The sequence below is a fragment of the Poecile atricapillus genome, chromosome 26, assembly GCF_030490865.1.
Source record: "Poecile atricapillus isolate bPoeAtr1 chromosome 26, bPoeAtr1.hap1, whole genome shotgun sequence".
NCBI lineage: Eukaryota > Metazoa > Chordata > Aves > Passeriformes > Paridae > Poecile > Poecile atricapillus.
The window spans coordinates 4,137,558-4,154,093 of record NC_081274.1 but is presented as its reverse complement, the minus strand read 5'-3'; the positions used below and the strand labels follow the sequence as shown (position 1 = coordinate 4,154,093).

General features: G+C 48.7%; 1 protein-coding gene and 1 pseudogene across 1 annotated transcript in view; one reads left to right on the top strand and one right to left on the bottom strand.

Moving 5' to 3' along the window:
• LOC131588452 (zinc finger protein 208-like) overlaps positions 1–16,536 on the bottom strand; it is a 443,404-nt pseudogene that overhangs the window by 193,418 nt on the left and 233,450 nt on the right.
• The window catches only part of LOC131588621 (gastrula zinc finger protein XlCGF49.1-like), a 243,448-nt gene that overhangs the window by 27,658 nt on the left and 199,254 nt on the right, over positions 1–16,536 (top strand). The window lies entirely within an intron of this gene.

Genomic DNA, 16,536 nt, shown 5'->3' with positions numbered 1-16,536 from the left:
TCTCTCCGGAAAACCACTGATTGCCACCCACACCCAGATAACGAACTCAGGCAGGCCCATCAACTCGGACAAACAGACAGGACACGGACCATAAAGACGACAATGGAGCTGGCTCGGGGAAATTACCTGCCTCCGGACCCGAGCAATGCCCTGCAGATTCCTGTAGGGAACAATCTGATCGACGAAAGAAAGACAAGCTCCAAAAGATAGGCCTTGCCAGACCTGAACATCCCGGTGTTGCAAAAGCAATCATTGGAAACAAAGGGGAAGACTCCGCCGAGATTTCCATCGGCACCAACCCCGGATCACATCACTTCATCCTTGATAACTCAGAATTAAAATACATACAGAGTCTCTTTGCATATGAGGAGACTCTGTCCGGACACAAGTTAGGTCTATTCTTCCAAGCCAGGAAATCTATTCACCAAACAATCAGAAACACTTGGTGAATGGAGCCTGCTCGGAATTTTAGCCTGAGGACTTAAAAATCCTATAAAACCCCAAGCCTGAGAGCGCTCAGACGTGGATTTGGGAAACCTACACCTCGGGTGTAGGCCCTGTCCACCCAGCGCTGCGCTGACCATTTTTATTGTGGTTTTTCTCTCTGTTTTTTTCTATGTTGTTTATTAATAAATTTCTCTTTGATTTTATCCCAAATTTGCCTTTGCATTTATAACACTAGTTTAGGGCAAATTAGGGAGGAAAACTCCAAATGGGGATTTCCCCAGGGAAATGCCCCTCCTCACTTTCTGGTCCGGGAAAAGAAAGAAAAAAAATTCTTTGGAGAGAAGTGGAAAAAGCTGTTTATTTAACAGAAATTGAGTAATAGGAAATAATAATAAAACCTCTTGCTGTTCGATGGGATGGCAAGTTTAGGAAGAAAAGTCCTTTTCATGTGGTGAACGGCTTGCTCAGTTTCTTATCAGTCCCTCCGGCGCTGGAAAGTGCCAAAGCCCAGGCCCCGGTGGGCCACAGGCGTGAGCTCCCGGGGTTTGGCTGGGTGTTCAGTCCAGAGCAGGCTTGCACAGATCCAGAAAAAAAGGGAAAAACAAAGGTCCAGCGAACTCCTCTGCCTCAGCTAGCTAAAACTAACTAAAAACCAGGGAGAAGCTCTGTCCCGCCGTCTGTCTGTGCTGCAGACAACACAGTCCAGGAGAGAGATGTGTGGGAGTTATATTTTCTTTAACACAAACTGCGGCTTCTTCTACCCCCCTCTCTTGCTCTCAGAGCCAGTCTTAAAGGTGCAGAACTTAATATATAACATAAACCAGACGATTGGGGATACCAGTATCATAAAGTCACCCCAGGATATTCTACCCCTTATCCCCATATCGTCAACTTATTATCAAAATTAATATATATATATATTAACTCTACAACACATACATTATATACAGACAAGGGAATTAATTCATGATCTTCACTCAACCATCAGATCTCCCTGAGGTACACATTGTGTTGTTCCATCTTTCTGCATTATCCACCATGTGCAACCCGGCCCCTTAGCAAAAACAACCCCACGAATGGGATTGTCTGCACTCGAAGTAGAATTGATCCAAACTGTCTTTCCTAACAAACCTCTGAGGTGTACTGCTGGGACTTTGTCTCCGTCTACTATATGTAGAGTCTCGGATTGGGCTGGTCCTGCTCGGTTGGTGGAACCTCCGGTGTTAACTATCCAGGTGGCCTTTGCTAGATGCTGCTCCCAATTTTTAAAAGATCCCCCACTCAACGCTTTCAAGGTAGTCTTTAACAGTCCATGGTACCTCTCCACTTTCCCTGCAGCCGGTGCATGGTAGGGGATATGGTACACTCACTCAATGCCATGTTCTCTAGCTCAGGTGTTTATAAGGTTATTCTTGAAATGAGTCTCATTGTCTGACTCAATCCTCTCAGGGGTGCCATGCCTCCAAAGGACCTGCTTTTCAAGTCTCAGGATGGTGTTCCGGGCAGTGGCATGAGGCACAGGGTAGGTTTCCAACCATCCTGTGGTGGCTTCTACCATTGTGAGCACATAGCGCTTGCCTTGGCGGGTTTGGGGCAGTGTGATGTAGTCAATCTGCCAGGCCTCCCCATACTTGTATCTGGACCACTGCCCACCGTACCAGAGGGGCTTCAACCGCTTGGCCTGCTTGATCGTGGCACATCAGTCTCACAGTCATGGATAACCTGAGAAATACTGTCCATGGTTAGATCCACTCCTCGGTCTCGTGCCCGCTTATAGGTGGCATCTCTACCTTGATGACCTGAGGCGTCATGGGCTCATCGAGCTAGGAACAACTCTCCCTTGTGTTGCCAATCTAAGTCTGTCTTTGACACCTCTATCTTTGCAGCCTGATCCACCTGTTCATTGTTTCGGTGCTCTTCATTAGCCCTACTCTTGGGGACATGGGCATCTACATGACGGACCCTCACAGACAGTTTCTCTACCCTGGTGGCGATGTCTTTCCACTCATCAGCAGCCCAGACTGGCTTTCCTCTGCATTGCCAGTTGGCCTTTTTCCACCTTTCCAACCATCCCCACAGAGCATTGGCTACCATCCATGAATCAGTGTAGAGGTAGAGCTTTGGCCACTTCTCTCTTTCAGCAATATCTAGGGCCAGTTGAACAGCTTTGAGTTCAGCAAGTTGGCTTGATCTACTTTTTTCTTCAGTGGCCTCTGCGACCTGTCGTGTGGGGCTCCATACGGCTGCTTTCTACTTCTGGTTCATCCCTACGATGCGACAGGAACTATCAGTGAACAGAGCGTAGCGTGTTTCTTCTGCTGGCAGTTGGTTGTACGGTGGAGCTTCTTCAGCTCGTGTCACTTGTTCTTGTTTCTCTTTATCAGTGAGACCAAAGTTTTCACCTTCCGGCCAGTTTGTAATTATCTCTAAAATCTCAGGGCGATTTGGGTTTCTAATATGGGCGCGCTGTGTGATGAGAGTGATCTACTTGTTCTATGTAGCGTCGGTGGCATGGTGGGTAGAGGGAACCTTTCTTTTAAACATCCACCCCAGCACTGGCAGTCGGGGTGCCAGGAGGAGTTGTGCTTTTGTGTCAATCACTTCTGAGGCGGCTTGAACTCTTTCATAGGCAGCTAAGATTTTCTTCTCTGTGGGAGTGTAGTTGGCTTCGGACCCTCTGTAGCTTCGGCTCCAGAATCTCAGTGGTCGGCCTCGAGTCTCCCCAGGCACTTTCTGCCAGAGGCTCCAGGACAGACCATGGCTCTCGGCTGCAGAGTAAAGCACGTTTTTCACATCTGGTCTTGTTTTGACTGGGCTAAGGGTTACTGCATGAGCAATCTCCTGTTTGATCTGAGCAAAGGCTTGTTGTTGTTCAGGGCTCCACTGGAAAGTGTTCTTTTTGCGGGTGACCAGGTAAAGAGGGCTCACGATCTGGCTGTACTTAGGAATGTGCATCTTCCAAAAACTTATGGCACTTAGGAAAGCTTGCGTTTCTTTCTTGTTGGTTGGTGGAGACATTGCTGTGATCTTGTTGATGACATCAGTAGGAATCTGACGCTGTCTATCTTGCCACTTTACCCCCAAGAACTGAATTTCACGAGCTGGTCTCTTAACTTTGCTCTTCTTGATGGTAAAACTGGCTTTCAGGAGAACTTGGATGATTTTCTCTCTTTTTTCAAAGACCTCTTCAGCCGTCTTTCTTCAAACAATGATGTCATCAATGTACTGCAGATGTTCTGGAGCATCACCTTTTTCCAGGGCAGCCTGGATCAGTCCATGGCAAATGGTGGGGCTGTGCTTTTACCCTTGGGGCAGTCAGTTCCAGGTGTACTGCACTCCCCTCTAGGTGAAGGTAAACTGAGGCTTGCATTCTGCTGCCAGGGGAATGGAGAAAAATGCATTGGCAATGTCAATAGTGGCGTACCACTTTGTTGCTTTGGACTCCAGCTCGTACTGGAGCTCCAGCATGTCCGGCACGGCAGCGCTCAGCAGTGGAGTCACTTCATTCAATGCACGATAGTCTACAGTCAGTCTCCATTCTCTTTTAGATTTACGCACAGGCCAGATGGGGCTGTTGAAGGGTGAGTGGGTTTTGCTGACTACTTCTTGGCTCTCTAGTTCTCGGATCATCTTGTGGATGGGGATCACAGCATTTTGAGTTGTTCTATATTGTCGGCGGTGCACCGTTGATGTGGCAATTGGCACTCGCTGTTCTTCCACTTTCAGGAGTCCTACTGCAGATGGGTTCTCTGACAGTCCAGGCAAAGTGTTCAATTGCTTGATGCTTTCTGTTTTTACAGCTGCTATTTCAAATGCCTACTTAAGTCCTTTTGGGTCTTTAAAATACCCACTTCGGAGGAAGTCTATGCCTAAAATGCATGGGGCCTCTGGGCCAGTCACAATGGGGTGCTTCTTCTACTCATTTTTAGTCAGGCTCACATCAGCTTTTACTAAAGTAAAGTCCTGTGATCCTCCTGTCACACCAGCAATAGAAAGAGATTCTGTCTCTACATATTTTGATGGGATTAGGGTGCACTGTGCACCAGTGTCAACCAAGGCTTTATATCGTTGTGGTTCTGATGTGCCAGGCCAATGAATCCACACAGTCTAAAAGACTCGGTTTTCCCTAGCCTCTACCTGGCTAGAGGCACGGCCCCTCTAAGCCTGGTTATCTTTTTTTCTTTGGGTATATGTTTTGGAGGTTCTTTCAAGGGAATCAGACATGTCATCATTATACTTGTCAGTTTGACTACAGGTTATTGGAGCGGCTTTTTTTTTCGGGCGAAGAAACCATAAGCCAAACATACTTGACAGAAACTTCAGTAGTTCTATAAACTTCTTATAAATCATTATCACCGAGCCCAGCACAATAACTATTTTAATCCGTGCCCCTCTACTGGAAAAGAGGGCAAAGACAGGTATTAAAACCTCAAAAACTTTTAGGGACCAGATCCACATGAAGGCTTCCACCCCGAGAGATATTATGTATCCAAGCAACATGGCTACTGACTGCTTTATCCCAATACAGAATAAATACAACCAACAATCAGTACAGGTTTTTCTACTTTCTCTTGCCCCTGTTCGTTGGGCGCCAAAAACTGTATTTGTCCTAGTTTAGGGCAAATTAGGGAGGAAAACTCCAAATGGGGATTTCCCCAGGGAAATGCCCCTCCTCACTTTCTGGTCCGGGAAAAGAAAGAAAAAAAAATTCTTTGGAGAGAAGTGGAAAAAGCTGTTTATTTAACAGAAATTGAGTAATAATAAATAATAATAAAACCTCTTGCTGTTCGATGGGATGGCAAGTCTAGGAAGAAAAGTCCTTTTCATGTGGTGAACGGCTCGCTCAGTTTCTTATCAGTCCCTCCGGCGCTGGAAAGTGCCAAAGCCCAGGCCCCGGTGGGCCACAGGCGTGAGCTCCCGGGGTTTGGCTGGGTGTTCAGTCCAGAGCAGGCTTGCACAGATCCAGAAAAAAGGGAAAAACAAAGGTCCAGGGAACTCCTCTGCCTCAGCTAGCTAAAACTAACTAAAAGCCAGGGAGAAGCTCTGTCCCGCTGTCTGTCCGTGCTGCAGACAACACAGTCCAGGAGTGAGATGTGTGGGAGTGATGTTTTCTTTAACACAAACTGCGGCTTCTTCTACCCCCCTCTCTTGCTCTCAGAGCCAGTCTTAAAGGTGCAGAACTTAATATATAACATAAACCAGACGATTGGGGATACCAGTATCATAAAGTCACCCCAGGACACAAGGCAAGGAAACCCCAGAGGGCAAGGACAGTTGAGCCAAAGCTGCTTATCAGGAGAACAATAGAGCCCAAACTGTTATCAGCAGAAGATATGAAGCCCAGCTGCCCTCAAAAGGAAGGATGAGAGGCCCAGATGGTTATCAACAAGTGACCATTTGCAAAAGAAAGGAAACCAAACTTCAAATAATGCTGACCAGCTAGAATAATGATGACCAGCAAAAAATATGCTGACCAGCAGAAAATAAAAAAATTGTGGAAAAGCATGATCTAAGAAGGCAAAACCAGGGAGGGGACATGTTTGAATATGCATAAAATCCTCACAGCAGGGGGGGATAAAAAGAGTGTTCCCAAGATACCAGGTGTGTTCCTGGCAACCCGCCAGGGCACCCGGCCGTTTTAACCCTTTGCTTTATTTCTTTTGTCTCCTAATTGTCTTTTTGTTTATATTAAATTCTTTTTTATAATTTATTAAGTGAATCTCGTTTTTAAGAATAGGGCTGAAGAAACATTTCCAAATGCCATCCTGGGAAAGGAAAGGATGTGAAACAGCGCTGGGGAAGAGCGTCCCTCGCACAGCCCTCAGAGCTGCCACCATGCACAAGATGGCGGCCGGGGCTGAGGCGGTGCCACCATGCACAAGATGGCGGCCGGGGCTGAGGCGGTGCCACCATGCACAAGATGCCGGCCGGGGCTGAGGCGGTGCCACCATGCACAAGATGCCGGCCGGGGCTGAGGCGGTGCCACCATGCACAAGATGCCGGCCGGGGCTGAGGCGGTGCCACCATGCACAAGATGCCGGCCGGGGCTGAGGCGGTGCCTCTCAGAGCTCTCTGCAGCCTCTGCCAGCCCAGCCCCAGCCCCGGAGCAGCGCAGGGCGGGCAGAGCCCCCTTCCAGCCGTCTGCTTCAATGGACATTGACAGACACCCGGGCCACTGACACAGGCTGACACCTTTGCTCTGTGCACACAAACACGAACCAGACACTTGGGAACCTCGGCTGGCAGCATTTTCAGGTGAAAATAGAAAACAACTCCAGGGTTTGAATGTTTTCAAATAGAATATTTCATTTGCCAGTAAAAGGACCAAAAGCAGAAAGGGGCATCCCAGCCTGTTTCTTCCATGCAGGAATAGTGTCACAGTGACTGTGAGCTGATGAAGACGGAGATGGGATTTAATCCAAAGCAGATTGTGCAGTGGGTGCTCACCTGTGATATGTATCCCTCACAGTACCTATTTATTTGGAACACTAGGAAGATTATGAGCCTGGGTAAGATATTAACCCTTTCAATACACAGATGAGACCTACAAACCTTGTTCATCTCTCCAGGGACAGAAAAGGACAGAGTAACAACACACAAAAAACCACCATAAAAACATCAAAGCCAGTAAAAAAAAAGTCAAACCTCAGATAGAAAAGAAATGATAAAATGGCAATTGAAACAAAAATATTCTTTTAGTAAAACCATAGAAACGATGTATGAAAATATCTCCTTTAGATCATGAAAAAAGTAAAAAAAAATATTCAACCTGTAAATCTAAACAAAAGCATCCATTAAAGAAACCAAACAAATGTTAAAATAACTATAATCCCATAAAAGGTTGAACAGAAAAAAAATAAAAATAATAAAATGCCTTTTGCCCCCAGGGAGAGAAGAAGAAAACTTCTGTTTCCAAAGATGATCACAAAAACAGATGAAGAAAACATTTGCCTTCAAACAACTCATCCTTAAAATAACACCCCATGAATTCATAACCCATAGACACACCTCTCGGAGGGCTGTAAAAATGAGAAAACTCTCACGATAACAACATTTCTTCCCAGACTGCTGCTATTTGTAAAAATAAAAAACACAAAACCTGTTTGTTGTAAAAAAGTCTCCATGACATAACAAAAAGAAACTCCTCTCCCTACAAAAACTAATGAAAAACTATTGTATAATTAATACTGTTTTAACATCCAAAGATTTATTTCTACGTTGTCAGTTAAAAAAAAGAAAAAGTCAGGGAAGGAAAGATGTTCTGAAAGTTTTGTTCTAGTTTCTTATTCTTGTACTCTGGTTAATAAAGTTTCTTGATTCCTTCTAAGTTTTAAGCCTGTTTTGCCCTTCTCCTAATCCATATCTCACAATGAGAAATGAGTAAGTGCCCTGGAGATTTCAGCCAGTGCTAAACCCACCACATTATTCAGTGCATTAGCCAAAAAACTCAAATTAGCCAATCTCAGCCACTGCACCAGGCTGAAGCTGAGGATCCCCAGCCAAGCTCAGAGGGAGGAGAACACAGCATTTGTGGGATCCTTTCCAGTCTGACTTGCTTTAGCTGCACCCTGGGGGAGGAGAGAGCAGGAGAAGGGTTGGCTGAGTCCTCTCCCCTCTGCCTTGCCCTTCTCTGCTGGATCCTCAGTTCATCCCACACCCACCCCAAGACTCCATCCCCATCCTACTGGTGCTGACGGGATTAAAGGAGATAAAGAGGAGATTAAAAAGATAGAGAGGAGAGAAAAAGAGAAGTTTAAATGGAATTTAAATATGAAAGAAATGCATATGTTAGTGACTGCTGAGAGTTCAAAGGGAGCTGAAGGGTTTTCGAAGGGACAGGAGCCCGTGAAGGGCTCAGGAGCTGCTGCTGCTGCCGGGAGGGAGGAAATGCACCAATGGCTCCCAGCAGAGTCTGTGCTTTGAGGCTCTTTCCCAAACAGCTGCAGGAGGGAAAGCAGCTGAGTTTGGAGGAAGAGTTTTCTGCTGAGGTTTCCTGTTTGGAGCTGTCACAAGCTTGAGCTGCTCAAGGGAAAGGCGGCTCTGCTTCCAGCAGGGCCCAACTGCACGGGAGCACAACTTGGTTCCCTGGCCCTGAGCCAACGGGCAGCAGCAGCTTCTGTTCCCTCCTGGCTCTTGTGTCATTTCCAGCAGCACAAGACACACCAAGAAAAGCTCCTCCAGAACATGCCATGATCAACACAACCTGATTTCATTGCATGAAGGAGCTCTGACAGTCCCACGGGCTCAGGTTTGTTTGTCAGTGAACAGAGCAGGGAAAAGCACAGACACATTCCCTGCACAGGGAATTCACAGGAGGAAAGTGCAGCGCTGGAGGATGTGCTTGGATACAACGTTCCCACGGCAGTTTTGGGGATAAAATCGTCAGCAGAGAGAAAAGAAAAAGTCCTACCAAGGGTGGGCTGGGGAGGGCTGGTGCTTCCCGGGAGGCTCCCGAAGCTCAAGAGGACAAAGCCCAGACCTTGTCCAAGCTCCGAGCTGGGTCTGAGCCAGAAACCAGGGGGTGGCAGAGCCATTGCTGCTGAAGGGCTTCAGATTGCCAAAGCTAAAGTGTCCAGTATCAAGGAACAACTTGAGGTTACGGAAGTCCCAGTGCCCACGTTCCATCCCCTCATTTCAAGCTGAAAGCAGAGCTCCACTTGTGACTCTGCTTTTTAATAATCAATGTAAAAATTCAACAAAATTCCCTTAGAAAGACCCCATGAAGGTTCACACTGTGAGAGCTCACTCGAGGCAGCCTAAACTCCTGCCCTGGTTCAGTCCCTGTCAAGCCCACTGTGCTTTCCAGCTGCTTTGCTCCAGCTCCCCCCAAATCACCATGAATTCCACTGAAGTGAAACAAATCCAAGTCCTCTTGGGTCGGGACAAGGGCAGAGAGAGGTCACTCAGGGATCACCATCAGGGGCACAACAGCCCGACATGGGGAAATGAACTGAATTTAGGACTGAGCCAATCAGACCAGGAGAATGAGGATTAAAATCAATCTTGAGAAACACCTCCTCCCGCTCCTGAACTTTTCTCTCCGGGCCGCTGCTCGCGGGGCACAGAGAGGGGCCCGGCCGTGTCCGTCCAAACCACCCTGGGAATCAACCCAGAGCCCTCAGCCTTCCTTGTGCCCTTCCCCTGGGCCCCTTGTCCCTCCCAATGGCTCCCGTGGCTCTCCCAGTCCATCCCAGTCACTCCCAGTGACCCCGCCTGTCCATCTCGCCCCTCCGTGGATCTGCCTCCCCTCAGCCAATCAGAGCGCGTCTCTCTGATGACTCATCAGTTGCCGGGCAGATCCACAGAGCCGAGAGCCCCGCGCTGGACTCGGCCTCCCAGTGCCGCGCACTTCATTCCCAGTCCCTCCCAGTGCCACCACAGTCCCTCCCACTCCTTTTTAGCCATTCCCAGTCTCTTCCGAGTTCATTCCCACTCCACTCCCAGACGTCCACGCTCTCTTCCAGTATCCCAATATCCACTCTCATCTCTCTCAGTGCCACCCCAGTCCCTGCCAGTCCATTCCCAGTCCCTCTCAATGCTACACCACTCCTCTCCACTCTCTCCCGGTGTCCCCAGCGTGTCCATCTCGCTGGTGCCCTCCAGCTCCCAGCCCGGCCCCGGCCGCCTGCTCTGCTCCCTGATGGATTTCTCCCCTGCCCACATCCAGCTGAGCTGCTCCCAGGGCCAGCAGCAGCTCTCGGGCCACGTGCTGGCCACTGCCGTGCTCCCCAGCGGGGACTGGAGCCAGCAGCTCCTGGTGCTGCTGGAAACCGCCCCCGGCAATGCGGGCTCAGCTCCAGCTGCCAGGTGGAGCACGTCAGCCTGGAGCACCCCCTGAGCCGGCACTGGGGCACGGCCCGGCCCCCACAGCGCCGGGGGCAGCGGGGGAGGCACTGGGGGGGCCCAGAGGGGGATTGGGGTGTGCTGGGAGGAACTGGGAGGGAGTTTGAGATAGACTGGTTTAAACTGGGGAAGGGATTGAGGTGCTTAGGATGGCTGGGAAGGAGTTTGAAGGATATTGGAGAGGGTGGGATGGGGTTCTGGGGGTCCCCCTGGACCCTGGGAGGGAGTTTGGGGGCGCTGGGTGTCACTGGGAGGGATTTGAGTGAGCCTGGAGGAGCTGGAAGGAGATTGGGCATTGGAAAGCAGGGATTGGGATGAGGTTGGTTGCACTGGGAAGAGACTGGGAAGAGTCTTGATGAGTCCTGGTGGGGCTGTAAGGGACTGGGAGAGGGTGTGGGGGTCCTGGGGCAGTGGGGAGAAATTGGGAGGGGGCTGTGGGATCCTGAGAGGAACAGGAGGGGCTCTGGTGGGTCCTGGGGAGGCTGGGAAGAGACTGGCAGTGATTTAACAAAATAGCAATATTGATCCAGTATCAACATCAGTTTGTTAATGGACAAAAAACCTCTCCAACAGTTTAAAGTTACAAAGTGGATGTTTAATCACAGCACCGGGCAAGTGCGGGAGTGATTCCCTTAATATGCACTGCAAGTTGACAAAAGATTCCAGTGTCTATTTACTTACAAAAGTCTTAAATATCCAAAGTACTAATACATATTCATAATGCTAACAGATCCCATTCCCCACTTTGGATTAAAATTCATGGTAATGATTTTAAAATGTCATTATGCCTGCGTGGTTTGCTCCCTAATTTGAGGAGGGGGTCGTTTTGGTGAGGAGAGGTCATCAAGAGATGAAGGAAAACCGCTCTTCCTCACTCTCACCTTTCTACCTTTACAATGGTTGACATTACAAATGACATTTGGTACAACTCCAGTTTCCTCCCTTGTGACTTTGAAATGGGTTTCCAGATGAAAGGTCTGTGATCTTTCTGAACCCGTTTATCAGTTTCTCTTTTCTCATTATATGCACAGCTGAACAAACATACAATGAAAAGGAATTTTTTACCTAAGTCTGAGATTCATTATCTCAAATCCTGCTTCTCACTTAAATAATTAACTCTAACTACTTCCAGCAAGGCCTATCTCTGGCCAAGATCTCTAATTTTTCTCTAATTCTTAATTGTTTAAAATTAGTGACTCCAAAGGAGGTTTCAGAGGGTTCTGGGTGGGCTGGGAGAGACTGGGAGAGTCCTTTGAGGGGCTTGGGGTGTCTGTGAGAGGTTTTGGAGGTCCTGAATCCAGCAGATGCCCCAGGGATGCCGTGAAACGCCGCCCGCAGCAAGATGCTGATGGGGATCGGGGGCTCTATGTTAGGTTTCGTCTTCCTGGTGCTGGGGCTCGGCTTCTACCTGAGCAAAACGGTGAGAGGGGGGCCTGGGGCTTGTGTCCTCCCTCCCCCAGAGTGTGTGTGCTCCCCTCAGAGTTCTCAAGCTCCATGTCACCCCCTTTTCCCTGCCCACAGAGCTCCTGATGCAGTGGCAAAAAGTTCTCTAGGACTGAAAGTCTAAAAATCCACTCTCCTCAAGGAATTCCCATTGTTGGTCTGTGTCCCAATGGATCTTCCTGCTCCAGTGTTCATCCAGGTGCCCACAGGGAGCCAGGAAGATGTGGAGCCTCCCAGCCAGGTGTCTTCCCAACACGGATCACCAGGACCACGGATCACCAGGGCTCTGCCCAACGGGGGTCACTGGGGATCATCCAACGCCGATCCTCCCATGGGGGATGGAGCTGGAGCAGCGCACGAAGCTCTTCCCGCACTCGGGGCACTCGCAGGGCTTCCCTTACTGGTGCCTCCTTTGGTGTTGGGTCAAGTTAGAGCTCTGTGAGAAGCTCTTCCCACACTGGGGACACTCGTAGGGTCTCTCCCCACTGTGGATGCGCCGGTGCCTGAGAAGGTTGGAGTTGTGCTGGAAGCCCTTCCCGCAGTCGGGGCAGCGGAAGGGCCTCTCCTCTGTGTGAATCCGCTCATGTCTGAGGACATTGGAGCTGGTCTGAAACCTCTTCCCGCACTTGGGACACTTGTAGGGCCTCTCCCCAGTGTGGATGCGCTGGTGTGCCCTCAGGTAGGAGCTCCACCCAAAGCTCTTCCCACATTCCAAGCAGGTGTAGGGCCGTTCCCCTGTGTGGATCACTTGGTGTTTCATCAGGTAAAACGTGTTGGTGAAGCTCTTCCCACATTTCTCACACTCATAGCGCTTTTCCCCAGTGTGGATCCTCGGCTGATTCCTCAGGTTGGAGCACTGACTGAAGGTCTTCCCACATTCCCCACACTCGCAGGGCTTTTCCCCAGAGTGGATCCTCTGGTGCCGGAGCAGGAAGGACCTGTAGCTGAAGCCCTTCCCACATTCCAAGCACTTGTGGGGCTTCTCCCCCAGCTCTGAGCTTAGACTGGACCTCTGGCCGTGTTCCTGGAACAGGGAGGGTCTCTCCTCCTCGGAGCTCCCTGGAATGGGTTTACAGCCCCTCCTTGTGTGGGATCTCCATGGCTTTTCCTCCTCCTCCTCCATCTGAACACAGTTCCGGAACGTAAAATCCTGGTTGTGGGAAAAAAAAACAAAACAGGAGACCGCCTTGGACTGGGGCTTCCTCCTTGCCCAAGTGCATCTCAGAAAGTCATTGGGCATCTTGTGTCTGGCAGAACCTCCAGGATACCAAGACTCAGCCCAAATATCCTCCAAATATCAAAACCGATCAAAAACTAATCAAATAACAAGATTCAGCCAAAACCCCCTCCAAAATAGAATGGTTCTTCCCTCAAAAGAAACCACAGCACAAACTTTTAGGCAAAGGCCATGGCACACTTCCTACAGCCCCTGAGGGATCAAGCCCAGGGCCCAAGGGGGCCCCAGCACCCAGGGGACACCCTCGGCCACAAGCACCTGGCACAGGCATTGCCCTCCTGGCCAGGGGACAGCCCACCCAAACAGCCCCTGGCAAGGAATCAGCCTTCCAGCTGCAAGGCACAAGGACACTGCAAGCACAGACAGGAGCACCCTCAGCACCAGCAAGTCCAGCCCTTGATGGACACGGATTCTTAGCGCTGTCACAGCTCCCATTCCACCAGGGACCCACCACACTGCAGCCCCTGGGAACATTCAGGGTGGCTCTGGATCCAGAGGAGACCTTTCCTGATGGACACAGGGGCCTCTCCATCCACTCAGAATCTTACACCTAAAGGTGCTAGGGAATATTTTAATTATTAAGGCACTAAGTGGGAAAGATGAGTGGAAGTGTTTTATTCACTTAAAAGATGTCGGGGATGGGTTTGAAATGCAGGAGCTTTTATTTGCTCACAATTGTGATTGTAATATACTGGGAAGGGATTTGATGGCCAAATGGGGAATGCAAATTAATGTTGCAAAAGGTGATACAGAGGCTGGTTCTGTTGTACCTCTGTGTCAAGTGTCTGGCAGAGCCTAGGCTGAAGTGAACCCACAAGTGTGGGCAGCTCCAGGGAAATTGGCAAAATTCGATATGGAGCCTCTCCAAGTTTCCCTGAAGCAACCAGGACAAGAGGTGTGGAAAAGCAATCCCCTGTTCCAAGGGAGGGAAGGAAGGGCTCACAGCCTGTCTGGGAGTCCTGCTCAAGGCACGGCTTGGGGAGCCAGGGATGGCTCCCTAGAATGCTCCTATCCTGCCAAACAAGAAATCCAATGGAATCCACAGAATGCTGCAGGACCCAAGAAGAAGAAATGAGATGATGAAACCGAGACACCCCACACTCTCAGATCCTTACACCATCCTCAACCAGGTGCCCTCCTCACACTGCTGCCATTCACAACTTGATGCAAAAGATGCTTTCTGGGGATCTGCCCACTTCCAGAGGATGCAAACTGAATTCTGCCTTGGGCTGGCAACAAGAGGTAGAAGGGAAAATGCTCAAGACATGGACGGTCCTTCTGCAGGGATGCACGGAAGCACCGGCCTGACTGCGGCAAGCCTTGCAGGAAATATCAAAGGAATTGACCTCACCCCCAGGGACTGGCTTAATGCAGGATGTGGATGGCTTGATCCAGTCAGGAGGACAAGGAGAAGAGGTAGAGGAATCCTCTGTGAAATGGCTTCATTTTTAGGCTAAAAAGCAGCTTTGAGTATCAGAAAAAAAAGAAAGGGCAAATGGTAGAGAAAATGGTTAAATATTTGGGACCTATTTTGACTGAAGCTTTGTCTTGTATTGACCCTGACAGGGTTCAAGGAATCTAAGAAATAATGTTACCCAGGACTAAAATGGAGCTGGTAAACTTCTTACAATTAACAGGGAATTGCAGGAGCTTGATTGAGCATTCTGTCTTCCAGACAGAACCTTGAGTGAATTTTTTACTCCCAGGTAGTCTCAATGTTATGAGGTGGAAATAAGAAAGAGAACAAAACTCAACAAAATGAAAAAAATAAAATGATTGATGCCCCAGCCATGGCTCTTCCAGACTCAGAAATCTGAATTGCAAGGGAATATTAAACAGGCCACCCCTGAGCCTGCACTGAAGGCAACGCAGCAGCAGCCAGGGCTCCCCAGCGGGGGAAGCCCCTGGGCCTGCCCACAGATCCTCTGCTCAAATCCTCGGCCTGGCCACCCTCCTTTGCCATCTCCAGCCACTGCGGGACAATCCTTGCTCTCACTCTTGCAGCTTCAGCCCTTTCTGTGCCTGCCCTCGCCACAGCTGCTGGGGAAGGCACTGGGACAATTCCACTCTGCCTCTCAATTACACTCACACTCTGCCCTGCCTGGGATTAGCTGCTGCCAAAATAGACCAACTTTAAAATGGCTTCAAATCTTATTTCTCTAAAGGGACATGGTTTGCCTTTGCCTTGGGGAAAGGAAATTTAAAGGTGTCTTTTAAGGGATGTTCCACCACTCAGCAGAGATGAAATTAACATCTCAACAGACTGGGAATAGCCCAAAAGATTCCCCCCCAAGATAACGACCATCAATAAAACATCAACACCCAGCAGCAAACATCAACCAACATCTCCCCCAGACACTGCCCCAGGCACAGCTGGAGACACCTGGTCTGGAAAAGGCTGAGCAGGAAATCCAGGAGTGCCCACCTAATTCACATCACAGGCACAGAAATCCGGCTGCAACAGGAAACCAAATCCTAACAACTCCACACCTTCAAACCAATGAACATTAAACCAAGGGATTTCTATGGGGTCAGACTGTATAAAGTTTTGGAAACATCTAGTCAAACTCATGTGTCATGGAATGATTTTCTCTGCACACCCGGCCTATGTGTGCATGAAATTATTCCTGTTGCACATCCTGACCAGAATCAAGTAACACCTTATTTCTCTAAAGACACTGTTAAACAGGTTTTGCTTTTCACAGTTTCAGTGAAAGGATTACACTGTTAGAATAATTTTTCATAATAATTTTACTTCTATATTGTTCGTTCTGTTTGGGACAATGTTGTGAGAATCACATTTTAATTTTAGCAGAAGAAAAAGAAAACACTTGATTGCTTTGTAATTTTTTTTTATATTTGTGTGAGGCTCGTAGTGATGGCAAACTGATGGTATGGGTTATCTTATGTTCACCTTTAAGCTGCATTTTGAAAAACTAGAAGAGCATTAAAGGTGACCCTTTAACTCGTAAACCATTAATAGAATATTTTTTGTCACAAAAAGAAAAGGACCAAAGGCACCAGCAGGGAATTGGGGAGAACACTTGAATCACCCACAGCTGCCCTGGAAGAGAAGCTTTGTTCCAGGCTGCCAGGAGAGAAGCTTTAGAAATGCAAATTAACACTGATGGCACAAAGCCTGCACAATGGCCCAGGGGCTTCCTGCCTGCAGGAGGAATTGGAATAATTCCCTCTGTCCCTCAGCCCAAGTTCTGCCTGCTTGCACAGATGGAATTTGCACAGCTAAAGGCAGAGCCCATTGTGAGGATATCTGACTCTGCAACAGAAACTGGTTAAGCTGCAAAGGAAAACAGAAAATGGAGAATGTTGTGAAAACTTCACTAAAACAAGTGGGGGGGAATCATCCCTATCCCCACTCCAACATGTGCTGTCACTGTCTATGTTATATAGGGTGTATCAGACCACTGGGGTTTATTTGCTACCACAAGTTCAAAGAAATCAGTTGGGAATCCAAGTATGTGATGATTTAATGAGAGAAAAGCTGACAATTGATGCAGCTGTGGCTGGAGTGAAACAGAAATTAAAAATTAGGAAATAAACACAAA